The sequence below is a fragment of the Homalodisca vitripennis genome, chromosome 1 (assembly GCF_021130785.1).
Source record: "Homalodisca vitripennis isolate AUS2020 chromosome 1, UT_GWSS_2.1, whole genome shotgun sequence".
Taxonomy (NCBI): Eukaryota; Metazoa; Arthropoda; class Insecta; order Hemiptera; family Cicadellidae; genus Homalodisca; species Homalodisca vitripennis.
The window spans coordinates 40,792,762-40,805,849 of NC_060207.1; positions in this window are offsets into that span (position 1 = coordinate 40,792,762).

Genomic DNA, 13,088 nt, shown 5'->3' on the forward strand with positions numbered 1-13,088 from the left:
CTGTTGAATTCTTAATAAACATATTTCTGGTATAATATAGCAAATCTAAAATATTTGTATCACATATTTCAGTAATATTGAGTCCTAATTTTAAATTATGTAAATATTTCAATTCCTTGTTGAGTGGTCTAGATTGAGTACTTGTACATTAGTTTGCAAAGTTTTTACAACCCACTCTCCACTCTGCACTATCTAGCTGATCGTTCTCTGGAGGGGTTGAGAAGGAAGTTTGTGATGCACCTTATTGATATACCTGACATCATATACAGTATCCATCCACAAATGCAGCATTAGTGGCTCCGTACAGACCACGACTCAACTAATGATCTACATTAGTGTCCGGGGCTACTGAGTTCAGCTCTAGTGATTTTCATTGTGTGGAATCATGACTTTGCTGCTATCCACCACGTACTGGAATTTATAGATTTAGAGATGTCTCTTCATAACAGCATGGGTAGCTGAAAGTCCGGTGTCAAAACACTGAACAACTTGAACTGGTTAAGACTGGGCAGTAGAGAGATTGCTATGACCACAATGGCCAAATCATTCTATACACATCCTATTCATCAACAGACTCCAGATCAAGTAAATCCTCTTGTGTGTGATCCTCTGGGATTGCCTGTTTGTCACCAGAAATTTTCCATTTTGCAAAAATTTTTCACACTTTTTATTACAGTCGATAATTGAGCACCCAGTTAATTTTCGTAATCACACAATCACGCAAAGGCAGTGTGGAACTTTGTAGTTATCATATTTACTTCTCTTACACCAGTAAAGCATTAGTATTCCTAATTATCTCCATCCGGCAAGGCAATGTGACTCTTGCAAGCTTTCTGGTAAGCTTCTCTTTTTATGTAGCTTTTAGGAGTCTTCTGTTAAAGTTCTACTGTTACAGATACTATATTAAAAAAAATATCATACATCTTCTAGATGAAATTAAAAATAAGAGAAGCCCTGATTGTTAATATAAAATAATTTAATAGACATAAAAAGATTGTTTATGAACAATTTTTAATACAAAGTTGGATACAATTAGAAGGGCAATGTAGTATGTTGCAGTTAAGTTTGTGGTTAAAATTCCTCTTTAATCAACAGTAAATAAATGTTGTTTTACTTCGCTTTTTATCTTCTGACTTTTCATTCCATAAGAAATGCCCAAAAGTAAAAGCTCCTTAATACACAAACAATTTTTTCTCATGGCAAAAAGAGAGAGGAGCGAGTGGGAGTTTAACAAGTTAATTTTACCACAATTAGACCAAGGGGGTACTAGTGAGGCTGGTGCTGCCATAAGTGTTATACTGGAACAGTCAGGTTACCACACAACTTATAGATTTTCAGAACTCCCCAGAGCTCCACTTAACCGAAGAACCTGTATTTTAATAACCAAGGAAGTGCTTGAAAAGTTTAATTTTCTTGATCAACTTGTCAAATGGCCTATTTAGTAGGTAGATTGGTTATTGTAAGATAACCGAGTAAAGGAACAAAGAGCATGACTGTCCTTTAAATAAATTAATAACCACTGGGATAATGATCCTAACCATTATTGCAAGCAGCTCATCTTGCCCTACCAAATTGGTAGTGGTTCAGAAGTCACCTTAAAAGTTGCTGGTCAATTGTATCTAAAAAACATACAATTCTAAAGCGTTGTTTCTTTATGTGGGGCTTCCATCACTATGTTAAATTGTGTGCATTATAGCTGGGCAATCTTACAGTTTGTTATGTTATTTTAAGCATGTTGAATATTAATTATTATTGTACTTAAAATTTTGTCCATGGTGCAATTATTTCTGTTTGATGCAATTTCATAGTTTTTATTAATGTTTAAATTATATTATGTTTGCATGTAAAGATTTTATGTTAATTTCAGGTAGACAAGGTAAGTCAAACGTCCTGCAACACTAAATTTCCTCAAGAACAAACTTAAGAGTAAAAAGTTAAAAAAAAAATGTAAGGTTTGAACAAACTTACCACTCATGTTATGTGGTTATACTTCTCATGAGGATTTTATGGGTTTTTATAGTCATTTTGGTTTTTTGAACTCATATTTTTCACCATGGATTTATGTTGTTTGGTTTAAAAAAATTATAAACTTTAATCTGAAATGTTTTTTCTTAATCCTGATGGTTTATAACAAAATAGTAATGCAGAACATAGAACATAATCACTTTTTTTTGACTAGAGTTAACTTTTCAGAGTTTGAGTAATCAACTTAAAACAAGACTAAATATACAAGTTTTGTGTTATTTTATAAATATGAATTCATGGAAAAACTTGTATTTTTATTGAAAATATGAAACCTTCAGGGCTACGTATGTGTAAAAGCCTTATCTTCATTAATTTTGAATTAAACTTTTGATCTTATATCATTGAACATTATTATTTCATAGAAAACACAAATATTTTCAGGTGATGTGACTTTTTCAGACCTACATGATGTGTGACAGCTTAAATTAAGTTTTGGATGAATGTTTTTAGGTTTAGAAACTTGTATCCCTCATATTACAAGTTACTCTTCTCTCTTTCTGTCTTTCCAAGGTTTAATATTTTCCATAAACTCCATATTCTACAGTAAGTAACATGACGCTTTAAAAAAGTTTCTTATTAATTTGATAATTTGTGTTCTGAAAATTTGATACGTCTTGTCAATGATCAAGTATCATTTGCTATTTTACTTTAGCTATATTTTATACACAGTCAGGACTAGAAAAAAAATCAGCAAAAAGTTTTATATTTGTTATGTAGAACATGAACCTAAAACATATGGGCTTCTATACACCAAAGTGACACCATAAAAGTACCATGAGAATAAGAACCCCATAATAATATAAGTGAGTAGAGTTTATTGAACTGTTCCAGAATTCCACCCTACACACGATAAACACTATTATTAATTTAATTGGTTTTCATATTATCTAGCACTAGAATTTATTTCATCAAGATTAAATTAGCTTTATGCATAATTTCATTATTAAAAAAATTGTGAAGTCGATAGTAGTTTTGTTTATTTGTAATGCCGACTGTGTTCAAATGAAAATCTTCCTTATACCAGGTATTTATTTACTTATTTTAGATGGTAAGTGGATTTTTGGTTTTGTAATTGTTATGTTAATTTTTGTGTGTTAATGTGTAGAGTATTAAAGTTACATGTTTTAAAAATGCTTGTTTTCTGTATATAAGATTTAGGTTATAAGCCTTGATACGGTTTGTATTTTTGCCTTAGTATCAAGTACATGTTTGCAAACAAACAGTGCTCTTTTTCTTTAGTAAGATATAGATACATCATTATTTAATTGTAAAAATTAGAAGTATATACTTAGAAGTAATGATAAGATAGAGTATTATAGAGTGTAAGTAAGGACATAAATTACATTTTGATTTTAAAAACTGATGATTTAAAAAAATTATACAATAGACAATAGACAACTATACTGAACACTTTTCAGTAAGATAAGTGCCATGGAGTTGACTCCAGACCAAACAGGATTGTTTCAGCATCACAGCATTGCTTGACGTTATGTAAAAGCCATCACTGACAATATTATATGAAAATTTATTCTTTGGTGGAACACGAAATAATACAGTATATGTTTAGTTTATCTTAAACATATAAAAGGAAAAATCTGTGTACAAAGGGATCTCACCAAAATCAAATCTAAACTGTGCAATCTATATGGCAATGTATAGGGGACGGTAAATCATAGACTGGTAGGCCTCATGGTGTGCTTCCGGGGTGTGTAAAAGGCCCTTGAGGCTTAAGTGCATGACAATAGGCCGCCCCATAGAAAAAGAAGGGAACAAAATGAGTCGAAGATCCAGGGGGGATGTTTAGCTCAAACATTTGTAGACAATTTTCAAGGTTCTGCATTAATTGATGGTAGTGTGCCATGATATATGTCCTTACGGGTGGCAAACTGAACAAATGTTGAGTGTCAAATTCCGGTGTACTGTTGTATGACCACTAGCAGATTTTAGGTTTATTTCATTTTTATGTTATTTAAAAAAAAATTGGAATTACAGATGTTTTATTATATTACAAAGTAAGAGTATGCCACACCATGTGTCATGCAACAAGCTTTGCTAAGGTTGCATGCAATATTTGAAGCCTATAACTCTTTTAATTCTCAGATAAAGGAGGTATTATGCTCCTAGATCCAAGCAAGGAAGCTAACAGGACGTATCCCTCTTCAGAAGATGAGCCAGAATAATGAATGTAGGGAGGCAGAATAATCAGTGGAGCACATATGGTTGAACTGTTCTGCTGTTTGTAAAACCAGGACAAATTCCGAGGGGTTTATTTCTTAAGCCCAAAGGATATTAGAGAACTGAAGCCCCCCCCCATAATCTATTTGGTTTTTGCAAATGCCTCAGATTTGAGGAATAAATACAAGTAAGAGTTAAGCAGAGTCCTAGACTCTTCCCTTAGATAAAATAATCTCTCAAAGCTGCAACTGAAAGAGTTAACCAATGATGTCAAATGACTCATTACCTTTTTTATTAATTTGTGATCTACGTTTATGAAAAATCAAACTATGCTATCGACATTTATACAAATATACTTAAATACATGCATATATGTATATACACACATTTATGTATAATATATATCATATATGTATGTATTATATATATATATATGTATAATATATATATATATATATATATATATATATATATAATCTATGTATGTATTATATACAGGGTGTCAATTAAGTCTGGAACCTCTTTTTTAATTTTTAAACCACAATATAAAAAAATACCAAAGTTCACACGTGCTTACTGGTGATAGTAACGCACATATCTGCCCAATTACCGACCAGATAATCCCTTTGGGGGACGGTCCACAAGGAGTCAGACAAAATTCTTAAATAGCAGCATAGGTCTAGTTTGGTATCAAATTAAAGGTCTTACTTAGCAGAGTACAATGCCGCAAACCGGATTTCAAAAGGTGGATTCATTCAGTAGTTATAGCTATTTGAATTTTAAAACAATTGAACAATGTAAATTATTAAGTATTACAAGTAAACACCAATTTTTAAGTACCTGTGATCAAAGTAAGTGTTCAAAATGTTCCCCTACCATCGTCTGGCAATGTCCTAGGCGATTGTAAAAGCCATCCACTGCATTTTGAAGGTAGTCACGAGGAGTATCTTGAGCTTCTTGGACTATGAGATTTCTTAGGTGCGCCAAATCTCGAGGCTTAGTACGATAAACTTTATCTTTGAGGTATCCCCAAAGAAAAAAAATCCAGCGGAGATAAATCAGGGGAACGAGCAGGCCACTCTACTGCACCACGTCTTCTAATCCATCTGTGAAGGAATATTGTATCCAAGTATTCTCTAACAAGGAGAGCAAAGTGTGGTGGCGCGCCATCTTGTTGGAAATAAATTCTTTGAAATTGTCGCCCAAGACCAGCTTGTAGTGCAGGAATTATCTCATTTTGGAGCATTGCTAGATAAGAGTCACCATTTAAATTACCATTGATAAATAATGGGCCCATAATTTGATTTCCTATAATACCTGCCCAAAGGTTAAGTTTCTGTGGATACTGTGTATGACTCAATCTGCCACTTTCACATTCTAACAGTAGTTGTGTTATTGGTAATAATTATTGATTCCTGGCTTCGATTACTACATTGTCAGATGATGGGAGGGGAACATTTTGAACACTTACTTTGATCACAGGTACTTAAAAATTGGTGTTTACTTGTAATACTTAATAATTTACATTGTTCAATTGTTTTAAAATTCAAATAGCCATAACTACTGAATGAATCCACCTTTTGAAATCCGGTTTGCGGCATTGTACTCTGCTAAGTAAGACCTTTAATTTGATACCAAACTAGACCTATGCTGCTATTTAAGAATTTTGTCTGACTCCTTGTGGACCGTCCCCCAAAGGGATTATCTGGTCGGTAATTGGGCAGATGTGTGCATTACTATCACCAGTAAGCACGTGTGAACTTTGGTATTTCTTTCTATTATGGTTCAAAAATTAAAAAAGAGGTTCCAGACTTAATTGACACCCTGTATATATATATATATATATATATATATATATATATATATATATATATAATATGTATAAAATTCATACTTACTATTATACTAAATTGATGGTATTACCTTAGTTACAATGCATTTTCAACTGTTGCCGGTGAGGTAATCTACCAAAGGCGGAGTTGGGGGCTGTGGCATTGTTTGTTGTAGATCTATTGATCTCTGTTTTGCATTAGTTATATGAAAAGATTAATAAGTTTCCTGCATACTGTTCTACAGCTTATGAACTAAAAACATTTGTTTTTGTTGTGTAACTAATGTTAGTGTGATCTGTCATATTGTCATATCTATTCTTAGTTTATTTAATGTAAAGAAAACTGTATTTACATTGCAAAAATTATTAACGATGATCCTTTTATTGTTTCAACATTATTTGTTTTGCATGTATGGTAGTTAAAGAAAATGCAATTAAAACCCAATAGATAGTAATGTCACATCAAGGATAGTAGAATAATTATAAGATAATTTGGAAAGATGTATACTAGTGTTTAATTTAAAACTGGCTCCATGAGATAACTACTACTAGGAAACTTAGAAATTCCTTTTTTTCAGATGGGTTTTTTTAATTGCCACACTCATGAATTCATGATAGTCTAAATTTGCCATTGACTTATAACAACATGATTTTTCACTATATTTTTGTCTCTTTTCTATGTGTTTGTAATATTATCACTTAAATTTTCTGCCTTCCAAATAACTCAAATAATCCACCATCTCACATGCAGCAGAAGCACGTTATAAAAATCTATGAGGTTTGTTATTAATGTTTGCAATGTTGGTTGTAAGCAATTACATCTTTTGAATTAATGCCTGGTTTTAACACGTACATTGTATTATTTCTTATATATATTTTTAGAATCAGTAAATAATGAACATGTTGGTTTATTTTGTATTATTTCTGATTTTGGGAGTTATGTTCAAGAAGTAATGGGAATTTGTTTTTGAAAAAAAAAAATATTTATTTATTCGTCTTTATTAATATTGTCATCTTCAAATTAGTCCCCATTAGATATTATGCAGTTGTGCTAGGACTTCTTCCAATCCTCGAAACACTTCTCAAACTTGATCTTTGAGATAGCCTTTAGCTCTTTCAATGATGTCCTTTTAATGTTATCTCTGCTTGTAAAACAACAGCGTAAAAAGTCACATGGAGCATGTCTGGATGATATGGAAGCTGGGGCATCATTACAGTACTGTTTTGACCAATAATTCACGAACAAGCAATGGAATGTGAGCAGGTGCATTATCATGGTAAAAAGTCATGAATTGTTTTGTCTCAAATCCGGGCGTTTTTTTCAGATTGCTTCACGCAAACAGCGTTGAACTTGCAAGTAGTACTCCTTATTGAGCTTGTGGTAAGAATTCATGATGCACAAGCTCATCATGAATGTTGTATACCATTAAAATTGAAGAACAGTAAGTATAACCTTCATGTTCAACTACACTTGTACAGCCTTTTTCGGTCTTGACGATCCAGAATATCTCCATTGGGATGATTGAGCCTTAGTTACAACATCATATTCATAAATCCATGTTTCGTCATATGTTATAACACATTTGAGTAACTCTGCATCATTGTTGATTTCATTTGGTGACTTCTGAACTTCCATTCTCTTCTCTCTTTGTTGCCACACATACCTAACATACCCAAAACATTCAACAAATTACATGGCATGAGCCAACATCTTTAGCGACTTATAACCATACCATAACCATATCTTCCACTTTTTCACGTTTTCATTGGTTGTTAATGTGCTGGGGTGTCTGGAGTGCTCAATGTCTTCACAACCATCTGTGAAACATTTGTACCACTCGTAAACCCTTGTTTTACTCATAGCAGATAGGCCTTTGTTAACATTCCCCACACTTTTTAATTTTTATCCAAAATTTGACACAAATTCTTCGATTAATTTTTTTTAACAAACGAAAATTGTTGGAGTTCATAAAACATGTCTAACCTTATCAGCTGCCACTGAAAAAGTAAACAATAAATACAGCTGGACATTTTATTATATTTGATTAGCATAGTATCAACGTAATAAAAAAAAATCTCCAAACCCACGAAACCTAAAATTCTTGTTATCTTTTAACACACCTTGTATATATTATACTTTAAATGAATGAAGTTCCTTTGTGAGCAGCCTATATTGTATTATTGATGTATGAATTTTTTACATTTTTATTTCAGGATTGAAAAAAGGGCTCTAGGCCAGAATAGTCTAAGCATAAAATAACCATTTGAAATTATATGTATTTTTCATATCACTCTACTGTTTGTACAAAGTTACTTCTGTAGATTTTTTATAATTAAAACTTTTTAAAAAGTGTTTGTTTATTTTTTTCCTAATTAAGAAAAATAATTTCTGAACGAATGAATAAAATAAATAACTACTTTTCCCTAGTTAATTTATAAATTGCCAAAAGAAAATTATTAGAAAATTATATTGTGTATATGTAATTACGGAAGGTTACTTCCAAAGTTATGATTAATCAGCAAATATTTTTGAAGAAATGTATGTTTGAACTTCTGTAATTTTCACTATATGTACTCAGCACCATAAAGGCAAATTATTATCATATTAAAGAAAGAAAAAAAAAATTCTTTGTAATCAATGTAGTTTACTATAATATTATTTATTAAGAACTACAATACTTCACAGGGAATGGCACATGCTTGAACTGACAGGTGGAAGAGAAGGATACTATCTGTTATCAGCTAGTGATAGCACAACTGATAGAGTAGTAGACACCCAACCTGAAGTTCATCAGTTCAAATCCTAGTGAGGACTTTTATTTTTACACCGAATATCAGTAATCTAGCTAAACTTTTAGCAATTTACTACCATTTAAATAATTTTTTAAAAGTATTTTTTATTTTTGTACAAGAAAATTTTGAACATTACTGACACTTATTTATGAATTGATTTATTGAAAAGCCGTCCACTTTTTAATAAATTATAAGTATTGTTGTATATTCTAAGTGAAAATGTTTTGAATATTCTGTTGTTTAGTTATACAGCAGGACATTATTTGTGTTACAGATAATATAGTGGTAATGATGAAGAAAGGACCCAAATACTCCTGTGGCAAATGTTTAAAAAATGTCTCTAAGAACAGTAAAGCAGTTCTATGTAAGGTTTGTTTACAGTGGATTCACTGTAAATGTATTGATGAATCAAATAACATTTATGAAAAAGTAAAAAAAACAACAAATTAAATGGGCATGTTCAGATTGTACTACATCCAAAATTGATGACAAGAAAGATGAAGATCATAATCTAGTTAATGAGGAATTAATGGAACAATTGAGAAATCAAGACTCAATAATAAAGACAATGTCTGAAGATTTGCTCCTGACTAATGATGAGATTAAAAAACTAAGAAACCATAATAGCCAACTTGAAATACTTGTATTGGAAAAAGAAGAAAAGATCATATTACTTGAAGGGAAATTAAAACAATTAACTGAAATAGTTAAAGACGTCAAAGTAGCCAATGGCCTAGACCAACAACAAGATGATGAAAGATTGATTGACACTTTAATCTCAACACCAAAAATTGATAATGGTGAATTAATAAAAATGAGTGAGTTAGGCATGACCAGCCCTATTGTAAAACATTATTCTAGTATAGTTAAGAAGAAACAAAACAAAAGTAATAATTTAAAACTAAATCAGTCTAAGCGTAGGCTTAGAAGGTCAAACTATAGTTTTAATTCCACTAACCGTTTTGAGGTATTGGAAGTCGAAGAGGAAAATATGGTTGAAAAAGAGAGTATACAGATTGGTATGGGGCCTGAGTCTTCCGGACAAAATACTGAAAATAAAATATGGATTTGTGCTGACAGCCATGGCAAGGATTTGTCGTGGTATGTAAACTCGCAACAGGATAAGCATAAGGCTTTTGGCTTTGTCAGACCCGGTGCTGGCTCAAAACAAGTGATATAAATGTGTAACAATCTAGAAGAACTTCACAAGGAAGACACTCTGGTTCTCTTATGTGGGTCGAACGATGTGGCAAAGAATGAGACACAGGTACTCATCAATGGAGTTTCTGATATTCTCAGGAGAGTTAATGGAACCTGCAAGATAGTTTTGGTAGACTTACCAAGAAGGTATGATCTGGTGGAATGGTCATGTGTAAACATGGAAGTTAATAAAACTAACGCAATTCTTAAGGAACTATGTAGCAAATATCCAAATTTAGTTTTAGTAGAGGCTAGTAAGGCTGAAAGGACTCTTCATACAAGACATGGGATGCATTTTAATCTTAGAGGGAAAAAATGGTTGTCTAATCAAATAATTAAGGCAGTAGAAGATTTTGAACTTAAGTTTATTCCGATGGACAATTCTAGTCCTGCTCTTAAGTCACAAAAAGACATTGGATGTATGTCTCTGGGAAACTCTTTTTGTCCTCTAAGATCCCCTCTTCGGTAGAACCTAAGACTACATTAAGAACTGAGTCCAATGTTATAAGAAATCTGCAGCTTAACACAGGCCCTGGGTCAGGAGGCTTGGGAACAACTAGTTCTGAGTCTAGTTTTTTGAACTGTTTTCCTTTGTCCTTTTTATTTTTAAACATTCAGGGCGGATTGCTTGGTAAGCTAAACGCTCTTGAGTCTGTGATTATGAATAATAACTGTGATATTATTTGTTTATCCGAGCATTGGCTGAGAAGTTCTGAAATTAATGCCTGTAGCATAAGACACTTTAATTTAGTTTCAATATATGAGAGAAAAGTTAATAATTCTGGTGGTACACTTATTTATGGTTCTAATAGGCTAAAATGTTGTAATATTGATATTTTGTCTTTTTGTGTTGACAATCATTTTGAGGCATGTGCTTTATTGCTTGACGAACTCAAGATTATTGTTATAAGTTTGTATCGTACTCCTGCAAGTGATGAGTGTTTGTTTTTGGAGAAACTTGAAAGTCTCTTGACATTCTTGACGGATAAGTGGGCTAATTATAGACTGGTGTGTGGTGGTGACATTAATGCTCAGTTTGATGTAACCAAAGATGTAAGGTCTGTCAAAGAATTTCTAAATCTTTTGAGACAATTCAATATGTATTGCCATAACTCTGAACCTACTCGTTCTAATGCGTGTTTGGATAATATTTTTTCAAATATCCCACTTCAAAACTATTTATCTTTTGTGGAACATTTCCCATATTCAGACCACAACGCGCTATGGTTCAGGGTCTATGTCACCAGTAATTCCTCAACTGTCCACCCAGCATCTGTAAGGAGTCAACCGGTGAAGAAGCGAGTTTACTCACGGGACAAAACCTTTCAACTAAGGAATGAACTCTCAAGGATCAACTGGAATCATACATTATGTTTTAGTGTTTTAATGATGCTGATGCCTTTTTTAATAGGTTCTTTAGGGTATTTATGTATATCTTTGATAATATTTTTCCTCTTAAGGAATTAAGTTGTATGCCCAATAATAAAACTAAAAACAGGGGTAACTGGTTTAATGATGATTTAAAATATCTTAGATCTTTGTTAATGGTTGCTTATGACAAGTACAAAGTTTCTATGTCTATATGTGATAAAAATTGTTATGCCAGACTTATACGGTCTTATCAAGCAGCCATTGATGAAGCAAAAATAAATTACAATGCTGATCTAATAGAAAAATCAAATAACAAGTGTAGAGCAGCCTGGTCCATTGTTAATGATATTAACAATACAGTTAAATATAAGTCGAACTCGGACTTAAACCCTGGTAGTTTTAACAATTATTTTATTGATTCCCTGGTCCATTGTTAATGATATTAACAATACAGTTAAATATAAGTCGAACTCGGACTTAAACCCTGGTAGTTTTAACAATTATTTTATTGATTCCATAACTGAAATAAGGTCTAATATAAAAAAAGCCTAGCTCAGTATTGGCTACTGAAATGTGCCCAATGTTTGCAAACCCAAATAGTTTTAAGTGGAATCAAGTGTCAGTTTCTGAAATAAGGTCTGTTATAAGTCAAATGAAAAAAACAGATAGTAAGGATTTCTATGGCCTATCTAGCAATATGTTGAAGGAAATAGTGGATCATGTTGCAGAACCACTTACCATTAGTATTAATTTATGCCTGGAGCAGGGTGTATTTCCTGATAGTCTGAAAATTTCCAAAGTAATACCAGTATTTAGAAAAGGGCCTACAACAAGTCCAGCAAGTTTCCGTCCCATCTCGCTTATTCCAGTCTTTGGTAAAGTAATTGAGCACATTGTCTATAAGCAGGTAAGCCTGTACTTGGAATTGCATGGATTTTTGTCTGATCAACAGTTTGGCTTTAGGCAAGGTAGATCAACAATATCTGCTATTGATACTGCAGTAAGGGAGATTCTCAATGCTTTTGAGTCCAAAGAGTATGCCTGGGCCACTTTTATTGACCTAAGCCATGCTTTTGACTGTGTTGATCATAACTTGTTGCTTGAAAAGATGGAACAGTATGGCGTCAGTGGATCTGCAAAACAATTTTTTAGATCTTATCTGTCTAAGAGGAGTCAAACTGTTTATCTTGATGGCCGGTGGTCTTCAGCTAGGGAGCTTAGATGTGGTGTTCCACAGGGGTCTATATTGGGCCCTCTTTTGTTCTTAATAGCAATAAATGATTTACCTATTAATATTCTACAGTCTAAAACTTGTATGTATGCTGATGACACCAATTTTCTTTCTATTGATAAAAAATTCATTGATTTACAATTACAAGTCAATCATATTTTAGAACTAGCTTCAAATTGGTTTTCAGCTAATAACTTACTTTTAAATAATGACAAAACTAAATCAGTTCTGTTTAGTCTTATGCCTGTTACAGATGATATTGAGTTTGATAATTGTGTTAAGTTTATAGGCGTGTACATTGATTTTAAGCTGTCATGGGCAAAACACATTGAACAGATATCAACTAGGCTATCTCGTGTGATTTATCTATTAAGACGTCTTGTTAGTTGTGTTCCTAAACATTATATTGTTACTGTTTACTATGGTCTATTTCAGTCAATAATTAGCTATGGTTTAATTTTC